We start from the raw sequence: 9,585 nt of genomic DNA on the forward strand, positions 1-9,585 counted from the left end.
GGTGGAAGGTGTCTCCTACAGCCACAAGCCTTCCCTTGTCTCTCACTGCAAGGGAACACAAATCTGACATTTAGCAAGGACAACAGGAACGAGGGATAGCACAGGTCACCCACAAGTTAAACAGTTAAATGACTTCCTTAATGGGAAGCAAACAAAAGTTTCTGTAGTGAAAGAGGATCTATTCAGTGCTATATAAACATAGTCAAAGGAAAAATGTAGTATACAGCTCCTGAGATGGGAGGACTCTGGGAAGCTCTGCATGGAAAGCTCAGGAAAGACTTGCATCCAACACTTCAGTCTCACAGTATATTTCTCACTGTGGCTTTTGCCAGCACTACCTAATCCAGGATGTTTTCTCTACCCACAAAGCTGATCAAGCACATCCTCCTGCCAGCCTGTGAGTGTCAGCAGCCAGTTTGCCCTGGCACTAACATACAGAGTTGCCATATCTCCTACCTACCTCCCTCAGCAGCCAGTGTCTCCTCTGTTCCCAGCCTCACTCCCCACACCACACAGCCTCAGGATCAGGATGCAGACCAGGATTTAAAGGTGTGGGAGGATTTAAAGCACAACAGATCATGAAGATCTAAAGCTTTGATCCCATTCCCATTTTGCTACTGACCTCAGAGGACAAAGCCTATGCCACAGCTTACCGCAGCAAGGCTAAGTTGCTCTGTTTTTCAGACAACAAAACATAGTCCTCCATAACTGGTGGTAGACCAAATAAAAACTTTATTTACAAGACTGCTACTAACCACTGCTATCTTCAAGGCTTAAAGGAGACCCACCCTTCAGCTAAGCCCCATGAAGCAGCAGAGAAAGGACTGTCTTCAGCTGCCCAAAGGGAACACCAAATCAGAAGAGATAAGAGCTGCTGACCTAACTTTCTCCCCACTTAGGAAACAGCAGTAAGCTATGCCAAGAGTCAGGATGCTTCAGAAATACTGCCTCAGCTGTCTCCTCTGTGCTTGGAAAAGTGCATTGCAAGAGCATTAATAAGATGACCTAACTCTGGTGTAGACCTCAACAGAATCAGTCCTGCACAGCACACAAAAGGAGACAAATGAACCTCGCATTTAAACATCCAGTTTAAAAATATCCAACTGACATTTTCTCTACGTTTCTGAGAGCACAACAGGGCCATAAATTGGATATAAATTAGATATCTAACACAAAGGCTGCTGAGGTGCTTGTGTAAATCAAGCCAACTTTGCAAAATGAATATGCACAACAATAGAGTAAATAACAAAGCAAAACCACTGGCAGCCCAGGTGCTGCTCACTGGAATGAACCAGCCTAGCTGCCAAGTTTTTGTTGTCAGATGGCACCCACACGCTTGCCCCAAAGCTGCAGCACCCGAGGCTGAAGTGATGATGTGTGGTGCAAACTCCAAGTCATGCTACAACACAACAAATGGTGTCACACACTGATAGGTAATGACAACTGACCCTCTCAAGAATGGTGCAACTAAAGTGCTTTGCAGCTTGTAGGAAATACTGATACTTCCAAAAAAACATTTGTAAAGTAGGACCACTGTGAGAAGTGGTTCAGTCTCAGGCATTCTCACAAAGCAGATTTGGAGAACTGGATTTCAAAATGAAAGTTATTTTAATAAAAGGACCAATACAGCAAACAGTCAGAAGTTATTGAACAACGTAGAGTTAATGTAACGTGAAAGACAATGCTGCTTTGATTGTATGCTCCATATGGTATGGAGGGGAAAAAAATTAGAGTCTATGGTTGTAAGATTCCTTGGGAAAGGAAAAAATAGTCCTATCCAGGTCCAATTTTCATAATACAGCATGTTCTGGCAAAGAAAAGTAAACATAACATGCAAATAAAAACTAGCTTCTTCCTCATTTTGGAGGTTATTCAGTCACTGCATCCTGGTGTTTTTATACTACTGAAAAAGTAAGTTAAAAAAAACCCCTTCTCAACATACAGCTACATCAATCATCTCCTGAGCTGACCAGAATTCAGATACCGAGCAGTTCATAGAGCAGTTTTTGAGGTCTTACATGCAAATTTGGCAGTCATATCCATTTACAGTACTGCCAGCTACTGTTCTGGGTTAAAAGAGTTCAATGACCCAAAGGAGCTATGTTTAAAGAGCCTGCAGTAATGATTCTGCTGAGAAAAACCTTGAGCAGCCACCTTTCTGCAGCTCAGACAGGACCTATTACTTATGAGCAGCCCTGCAAATTCTTCATCTGGAGGCATGGATTTACCACCCTGAAAAGCACTGCAGCCATAGTCAGACCCAACCCTAAAGGACACCTTCACAATATGAAAAGTCTACTGGAGGCAAAAGGGTTAGACAGTAGAAACAGGCCTCTGGGAGCAGAGACATCAAAGGAAGCTTCTGACTTTAGAGAAAGCAGCCATACCAGTTAGAGGTTGCATATGGTGGCCAAAGAGCTTGGGGGGAAAAAGGAAGAATGAGGTCAGATTTTTGGGACTCGGAGGAAGATAAACATTTCTGGGCTTAGCAGAGTCAGGGAAGAGAGAAGAAAACCAAATGGCTTTAAGTCAGTGGGACAAATGGCACAAACACATAGCAGTGGTCCCCAAACCCACGTCTGGCAATTTAACACTCTGCTTAAACACTGATGGATGCAAACCTACCACATAAGTAATCTGTACTCACAAAGCACCTGTAAAAGGAAAGCCACTCAACAGCCAGGAGAACTAGGAAACTGTGCATCAGCAAAAAAACAAAGAACAACAAAAAAATGGATTTCCAATTGGACCATTCATGTGGAAACTTATTCCCTGTTCCTAAGCATTGGCTATGATAGTCATGTGATTCTTCACAAGTCTTCATCTAGCCTGCTCTTAACCATTTCCATTGCTGCAACTTCCACTTCTGATCCAAGGCCTTCAGCTGAAGAACTGCAACTTGAGGAAGGGATGAATCTGTATGTGATGTCTACAGCCTGCCCATTTTGGCTTGAATTAAGAAAAATCAAACCCAAAGCTGTACCCTTAAAAGAATTGATCAAAGCAGTATGATCCTTTCTATACATGGGAGTGAGCCTCTAGTATGAGAACCAGAAGCATTATTTGACCCCTAGTGCATCCTAGGGAGAGTCTCCACTGACTTAAAAAAAGCCCTAGAAGAGTGATCAGTGCTGTGGTTATCAGGCAGACATTCTCTGAGTACATTTTCTCAAGCAGATATACACAAAGTCTCAGAGATGTCCTGACACTTACATCTTGTTAAGACATACATAATCCACGGCACAGCCTATGCCAGAAAACGCAGCAGTGTGGTGCAGGATTCTTTATTTGCTGCTCATTACAGGAATGCTGTCTTGCACTGCAGGATGCACTGAAACTTGCCTCCATTCCCCGAGATACCACAGCAAAATAAACCCCCAGGCTGCATCATCTCTGATGTTAAACTGAAGACCAGACCAGCAGTAGAAGAAAGCACTTCCTATAAACCCTTATGACCACTGTGAGATTTATCTTCCATGAAGAACTTTGATTCCCAAGGAGCGATTACTTAAAGTGTAATGACTTCCAAAGCAAGTACAGAGGCTGTGAGCCAGCTGTTAGTTCCCACATCACTCCCAGCTCCCCAGGTTATCAGGAAAGGAAGTTGATGTTTGCACTACAAGAGCAACTATGGGGTCACTCTCTTAGAGGAGCACTTGGCCCCTTGCTTTACTGCTTTGATTCTCAGTTTCCTGGTAAGGCTGACCTCCTTCTTACAGCGTGGTGAGACTGACTCGTGAGAAGCACTGCAGCACAAGCACCAGCGGATGCAGTGGGCCTGTCAGTTTAATTTAGCCACATAAAATTGGCAAGTATTTGAGTACCTCTGACAATTAATCCATTTTGTCCATAGAGTACATTGTGATTCAACAGTGATCTAATTATCAGATTCCTTGGCTATTTCAGGAGCAGTGAGGAGAGGATGTATCCTTCTTCAGAGCAGCTGATACAGTTAGAAGACTCAGGAAAGCTTTCAATTACATGCTCCCACTATATTCTTAGACCCACACACTTCACAGTATCACAGTATTATTAGGATTGGAAGAGACCTCATAGATCATCAAGTCCAACCCTTTACCACAGAGCTCAAGGCTAAACCATGGCACCAAGTGCCACGTCCAATCCTGCCTTGAACAGCTCCAGGGACGGCGACTCCACCACCTCCCCGGGCAGCCCATTCCAGTGTCCAATGACTCTCTCAGTGAAGAACTTTCTCCTCACCTCAAGCCTAAATTTCCCCTGGCGCAGCCTGAGGCTGTGTCCTCTCATTCTGGTGCTGGCCACCTGAGAGAAGAGAGCAACCTCCTCCTGGCCACAACCACCCCTCAGGTAGTTGTAGACAGCAATAAGGTCACCCCTGAGCCTCCTCTTCTCCAGGCTAACCAATCCCAGCTTCCTCAGCCTCTCCTCGTAGGGCTGTGCTCAAGGCCTCTCCCCAGCCTCGTCGCCCTTCTCTGGACACGCTCAAGCATCTCAATGTCCCTCCTAAACTGGGGTGGCCCAGAACTGAACACAGTACTCAAGGTGTGGTCTAACCAGTGCAGAGTACAGGGGCAGAATGACCTCCCTGCTCCTGCTGACCACACCATTCCTGATGCAGGCCAGGATGCCACTGGCTCTCTTGGCCACCTGGGCACACTGCTGGCTCATGTTCAGGCAGGTATCAATCAGCACTCCCAGATCTCTGTTTGGCTGCTCTCCAGCCACTCCGACCCCAGCCTGTATCTCTGCATGGGGTTGTTGTGGCCAAAGTGCAGCACATGTAGAATCTTTTCACCCAGAGAGTACTGAGTACATATTCTCCATACAGGAGGAAGAGGTTGGTCAAGACCAAGGCACTCTGTTTCCATAAGTCAGTTCTCAGCTTTCAGGTGTTTTCACATTGCTTCAGGGAATATTTCCCATAACCTGAATCCAATCTCTGACAAGGCTCAGCACACAAGGGCTATTTAGCAAACAGCTTCAACTATGACTCCTAGTTTACTTTATCTCTGTCTATTCCTTGTTTGTATACAGCCCCAAGCATCTGTTGCCCTTGCTTCACAAAACCCATGCTTTCCATCACATGTACCTCCGAGATCTCAAGCACCATCCGAAGCAGTGTTTGTTTTGACTGCAAGGACAAGTGCTTACCACACACAAAAAAAAAGGAGAACAAAGTGATTGATGGAAGTTGGACTAGAAAGAACATCAGAAGCAATTATTTAAGGGATGCTATCGGTGTTGTGGAGGCAGGGAATTAATGTGGCCGAGTCAGGAATATATATAAAAATAGAATTATTTTATTTTCCTGAAACCTGCCCCCAAAACTATATACAGAAATTAATTTAGTTTTAATCAGCAGATTCAACTTGATTGAGATGATGTTACAAGGATACCATGGATAAATTTGACCATTTTAGAAGTCAGGAGATGGAAAAGGCTAAGCTACAAACATAGCATTCCCCACTATTAATTAGACTGAGACAAAAGTTTACTCACAGGTGAGTTAGGCTGTTTGAAAGGGTGGTCCAGATGCTTGTCTGCTCACTCTCCTTCAAAGGACATCCGAGGCTCCTTAGGCCTCCTGAGCTTGCACAAAGGGTGCTGATGGTGGGGAGCTGTCCCTTAAAGCAGGAACAGTCTTGTCCCTCAGAGGCTTGTCCTTCTGAGCGCCAGGGGACTCCTTCTGCAGGAGCTATCCAGGCAGGGGAGAACTCTAAGGTGGGGAACCCCAAGGCAGGAAGTACCCCAATAGTTATCCCTTTCTTAGACAAAGAGTCATTTACCACATCCTAGGCATGAAAACCACAGCCAATACCCAGCCTGATTCCAGTGTAGGCATCTGCACAGGGCACCCCTTGTGCTGGAAGGACCCTTTGCTCCCCCCTTTCACACCTGCAGGGCGGGGGGAGGAAACAGGTTTTTCATACCTTTCCTTTCCCATTCAAACCACAGAGGGAGATGAATTTTGGGGTATCCAGGACTCCAGGACAATCAGAAGTCTCATTTGCCTGTCTTGTAACAGCAGCATAATATAGGAATATGAAAAGGTGTCCCGTGCTCCTGTTGGGCAGCAATTTCTTTTAAAGGTAAATCTACCCACAAATTGTTTTAAGCAGAAACTTTTATTATTAATTATATCATTATTTGTTTAAAGCATGGGTTTAGGAAAGGCAGGCCCTGCCTGACCAACCTGATCTCCTTTAATGATCAGATTATCTGCTTGGTGAATGTAGGGAATGCTGTGGATGTAGTCTACTTGGACTTCAGCAAGGCCTTTGACACCATCTGCCACAAGAAGCTCCTGGCAAAGCTGACAGCTTGTGACTTGGACAGAGTCACTCTGATATGGGTCAAGGACTGGCTGGAGGGCTGGGCCCAGAGTGTGGTGGTGAATGGTGCCACATCCAGTTGGCAGCTGTCACTAGTTGTGTTCCCCAAGGATCAGTGCTGGGCACAGTCCTGTTCAACATCTTTATTGATGATCTGGACCAGGGGATTGAGTCCACCATCAGTAGGTCTGCAGATGACACCAAGCGAGGAGCAGGTGTCAGTCTGTTGGAGGGTAGGAGAGCCCTGCAGAGGGACCTGGACAGGCTGGATGGGTGGGCAGAGGCCAATGGGATGAGATTTAACAAGGCCAAGGGCAGGGTTCTGCACTTTGGCCACAACAACCCCAAGCAGTGCTAAAGGCTGGGGACTGAGTGTCTAGAGAAGACCCAGGAAGAAAGGCACCTGGGGGTGCTGGTAGATAGTAGCTGAACATGAGCCAGCAGTGTGCCCAGGTGGCCAGGAGAGCCAATGGCATCCTGACCTGTATGGGAAACAGTGTGGCTGGTAGGACAAGGGAGGTTATTCTTCCCCTGTACTCAGTGCTGGTCAGGCCACACCTTGAGTGCTGTGTCCAGTTCTGGGCTCCTCAGTTCAAGAGTGATATTGAGATACTGGAACATGTCCAGGGAAGGGCAACAAAGCTGGTGAGAGGCCTGGAACACAGCCCTGTGAGGAGAGGCTGAGGGAGCTGGGGGTGTTTAGCCTGGAAAAGAGTAGGCTCAGGGGGGACCTCATTGTTGTCTACAACTACCTGAAGGGAAGCTGTAGGGGTGGTTGGGTTGGTCTCTTCTGCCAGGCACCCAGCAACAGAACAAGGGGACACAGTCTCAAGTTGTGCCAAAGGAGGTGTAGGCTGGATGTTAGGAGGAAGTTCTTCCCAGAGAGAGTGATTGGCATTGGAATGGGCTGCCCAGAGAGGTGGTGGTGCTGCTGTCCCTGGAGGTGTTCAAGGAAAGCCTGGATAAGGCACTTAGTGGTCTAGTTGACTGGCTAGGGCTGTGTGCTAGGTTGGGCTGGATGGTCTTGGAGGTCTCTTCCAACCTGGTTGATTCTATAATACAAAAAAAAACAACCTAGAAGTCCCAGCTGATGTAGTTTAGATAGCATAGGGCACTGCAGTCTCTGCTTGAAAAACTTGATTTCTTCTATTAACAGGATGAACGAGACTCAAGGACAGTTGCAGCATGATGTGACTGGCCCCATGTAACCTAGATCAGCAGCACAGCTGCAAACAGATGCCTCGTGTCTTTGCCTAATTCTATTTCCTCTTCAAATTTATCACTTCTACTTCTTTCCCACCGAGTCATCAACTGAAGATTAAATTCCTTAGCTACTGAAAAAACTCTTGCACTCAAGTCCCTCCTTAAAGCAACACTGTTGCCTTTTCTGCACTGAATTATCGAAGCACATAAAGCCACAGATTTCTATCCATTTACTCCAGACTCTACTTCAGCCTTCCCTGCAAAGCCCATAGTCCTACCCTCTCAGAGAATGCCACTTGATGATGAACACTGGACCTGAAAAATTCAGTTTATATGAAACATCAGCAGGAACAAAGTTTTCAGCACACCAAGTATGCTGTTTGGCACTGCCACTGTACCAAAGCCTGACCACATCATCAGTGTGACTGAGCACTGTGTAACCTATGCGCTCAATGGGCTGGGTGTCTGTCTGACCAGTATCATTCCTTTAGCAGACATTTTTTGCTAGCAAGTCAGATGACAAAGCAAATTTCCCCTGAAGCAGCAGGACTATGAGTAGACCTATTCTAGATAAAATGTAGTTTGGAGCAGGATCTCAGTCACTTGCAGAAGCTCTCTGCAGACATGGACTACTTCTTATGACTAAACACACTAGAGTTTTCTTCCACCCTTACCCTCAATGGACAGTCAACACTCAAGAGATCTGTAGCACTGACAGCCTTTCCAGATCTTCCCTAACATCAAAGAATAAAACTACAGAGTAGCAGTAGAGGGCATTATGGTAGATCAGTGAGTGGACAAAGGCCCTTCCTCCACTTAGCCAGCCTTTTCCTACTCTTGGGCTCCGGTCCAGGACTGCTTTGCTAACCAAGTTCCTTCAGTCTGGTAATACTTCTGTGGACAAAGGATAATTAAACAGATCACTTTTCAGGAAGTACTTAGGCAAGCGCTTCATACAGTACCTTATGTCAGCTCTACAGTCCTAGTAATCTTCTTGCCCTCAAAAATAATCCAGTTATGACTGTTGTGTGAGGTTGACTTATGCACTAGTGCAACAAATCCAGCTAGGTTCACTCAACTAGAAGAGCCAAGAACGAAGTGGAGTCAGAACTACAGACTTCTTTGTTCTGCTTTTCTAAAAGCATAAAGTTAACAGCTCTTCTAGTCCATATTGAATTACTTATATTAACTGCAGGTTACCCTCATGAAGACATTAAATACTGTGTGCGACACTGAATACTATACTTGATGAAGATCCACAAACTCTGAAAGCTCCACAGTTTTAATCAGTTCAATTCAAGCTTGATTGCCGTAGTGAAAGTCTCAGCAGTTGCACAAGTTACCTTTTCTGTACTCAATTGTTGCCCAGGTTTCATGCTTGCACGTAGAGTAACCAAATCCTTCTCTAGTAACCACACTGCTTTTGACCTTTATGAAAATCCTCAATAGGACATTAGTCTAAATCCCTTGTCACCCGTCAAATGGATGTGGTTTGTCTGTACAGGTCACAGTAATCTCACTGGTAAAAATAAGAGATTTCAGTACAGCTCTCTACTCTTAACCTCTGTCAGCATATACAGCCACTTATTGCATCAATAGAGAGTTTACTGCAGGTTACATACAACATAGCTTCACAAAGAAATCAAAAAAATCATTTTCACTATATAACTCCACATCCCTTTATCTTACCATTTTCTCCCCTTATTCCCAAGCCTTCTCTCATTTGTCATGGAAAAAAAATAATGCTGCCCAGTATATTAAAGTACAAATTCCCACCTGCGTGCTGTGTGCTTGCCATTATACCTTCAATGTCCCAACACTCCTTGTAACTGCAGCTTCCCCAACAGCCTGGTTTCAATTTCATAGCACCAGAGGCAAAGTGCTTCTTCCAGTCTGTTTTCCTCGATGCATGAGCATTTCTGCCACACATAACCACCAGACTTCCTCCTCCAGCTTTTACTCTGCAGTTGGAGCCCTTGCTTCACAACAGCCATTCCACTACCTTTACAACCAATACGGAGAGCATTACTCACAAGCCCAGCCAAGCTACTTCACCGTGCTCCTGTAG

This window comes from Pogoniulus pusillus, chromosome 12 (assembly GCF_015220805.1).
Source record: "Pogoniulus pusillus isolate bPogPus1 chromosome 12, bPogPus1.pri, whole genome shotgun sequence".
NCBI classification, from domain to species: domain Eukaryota; kingdom Metazoa; phylum Chordata; class Aves; order Piciformes; family Lybiidae; genus Pogoniulus; species Pogoniulus pusillus.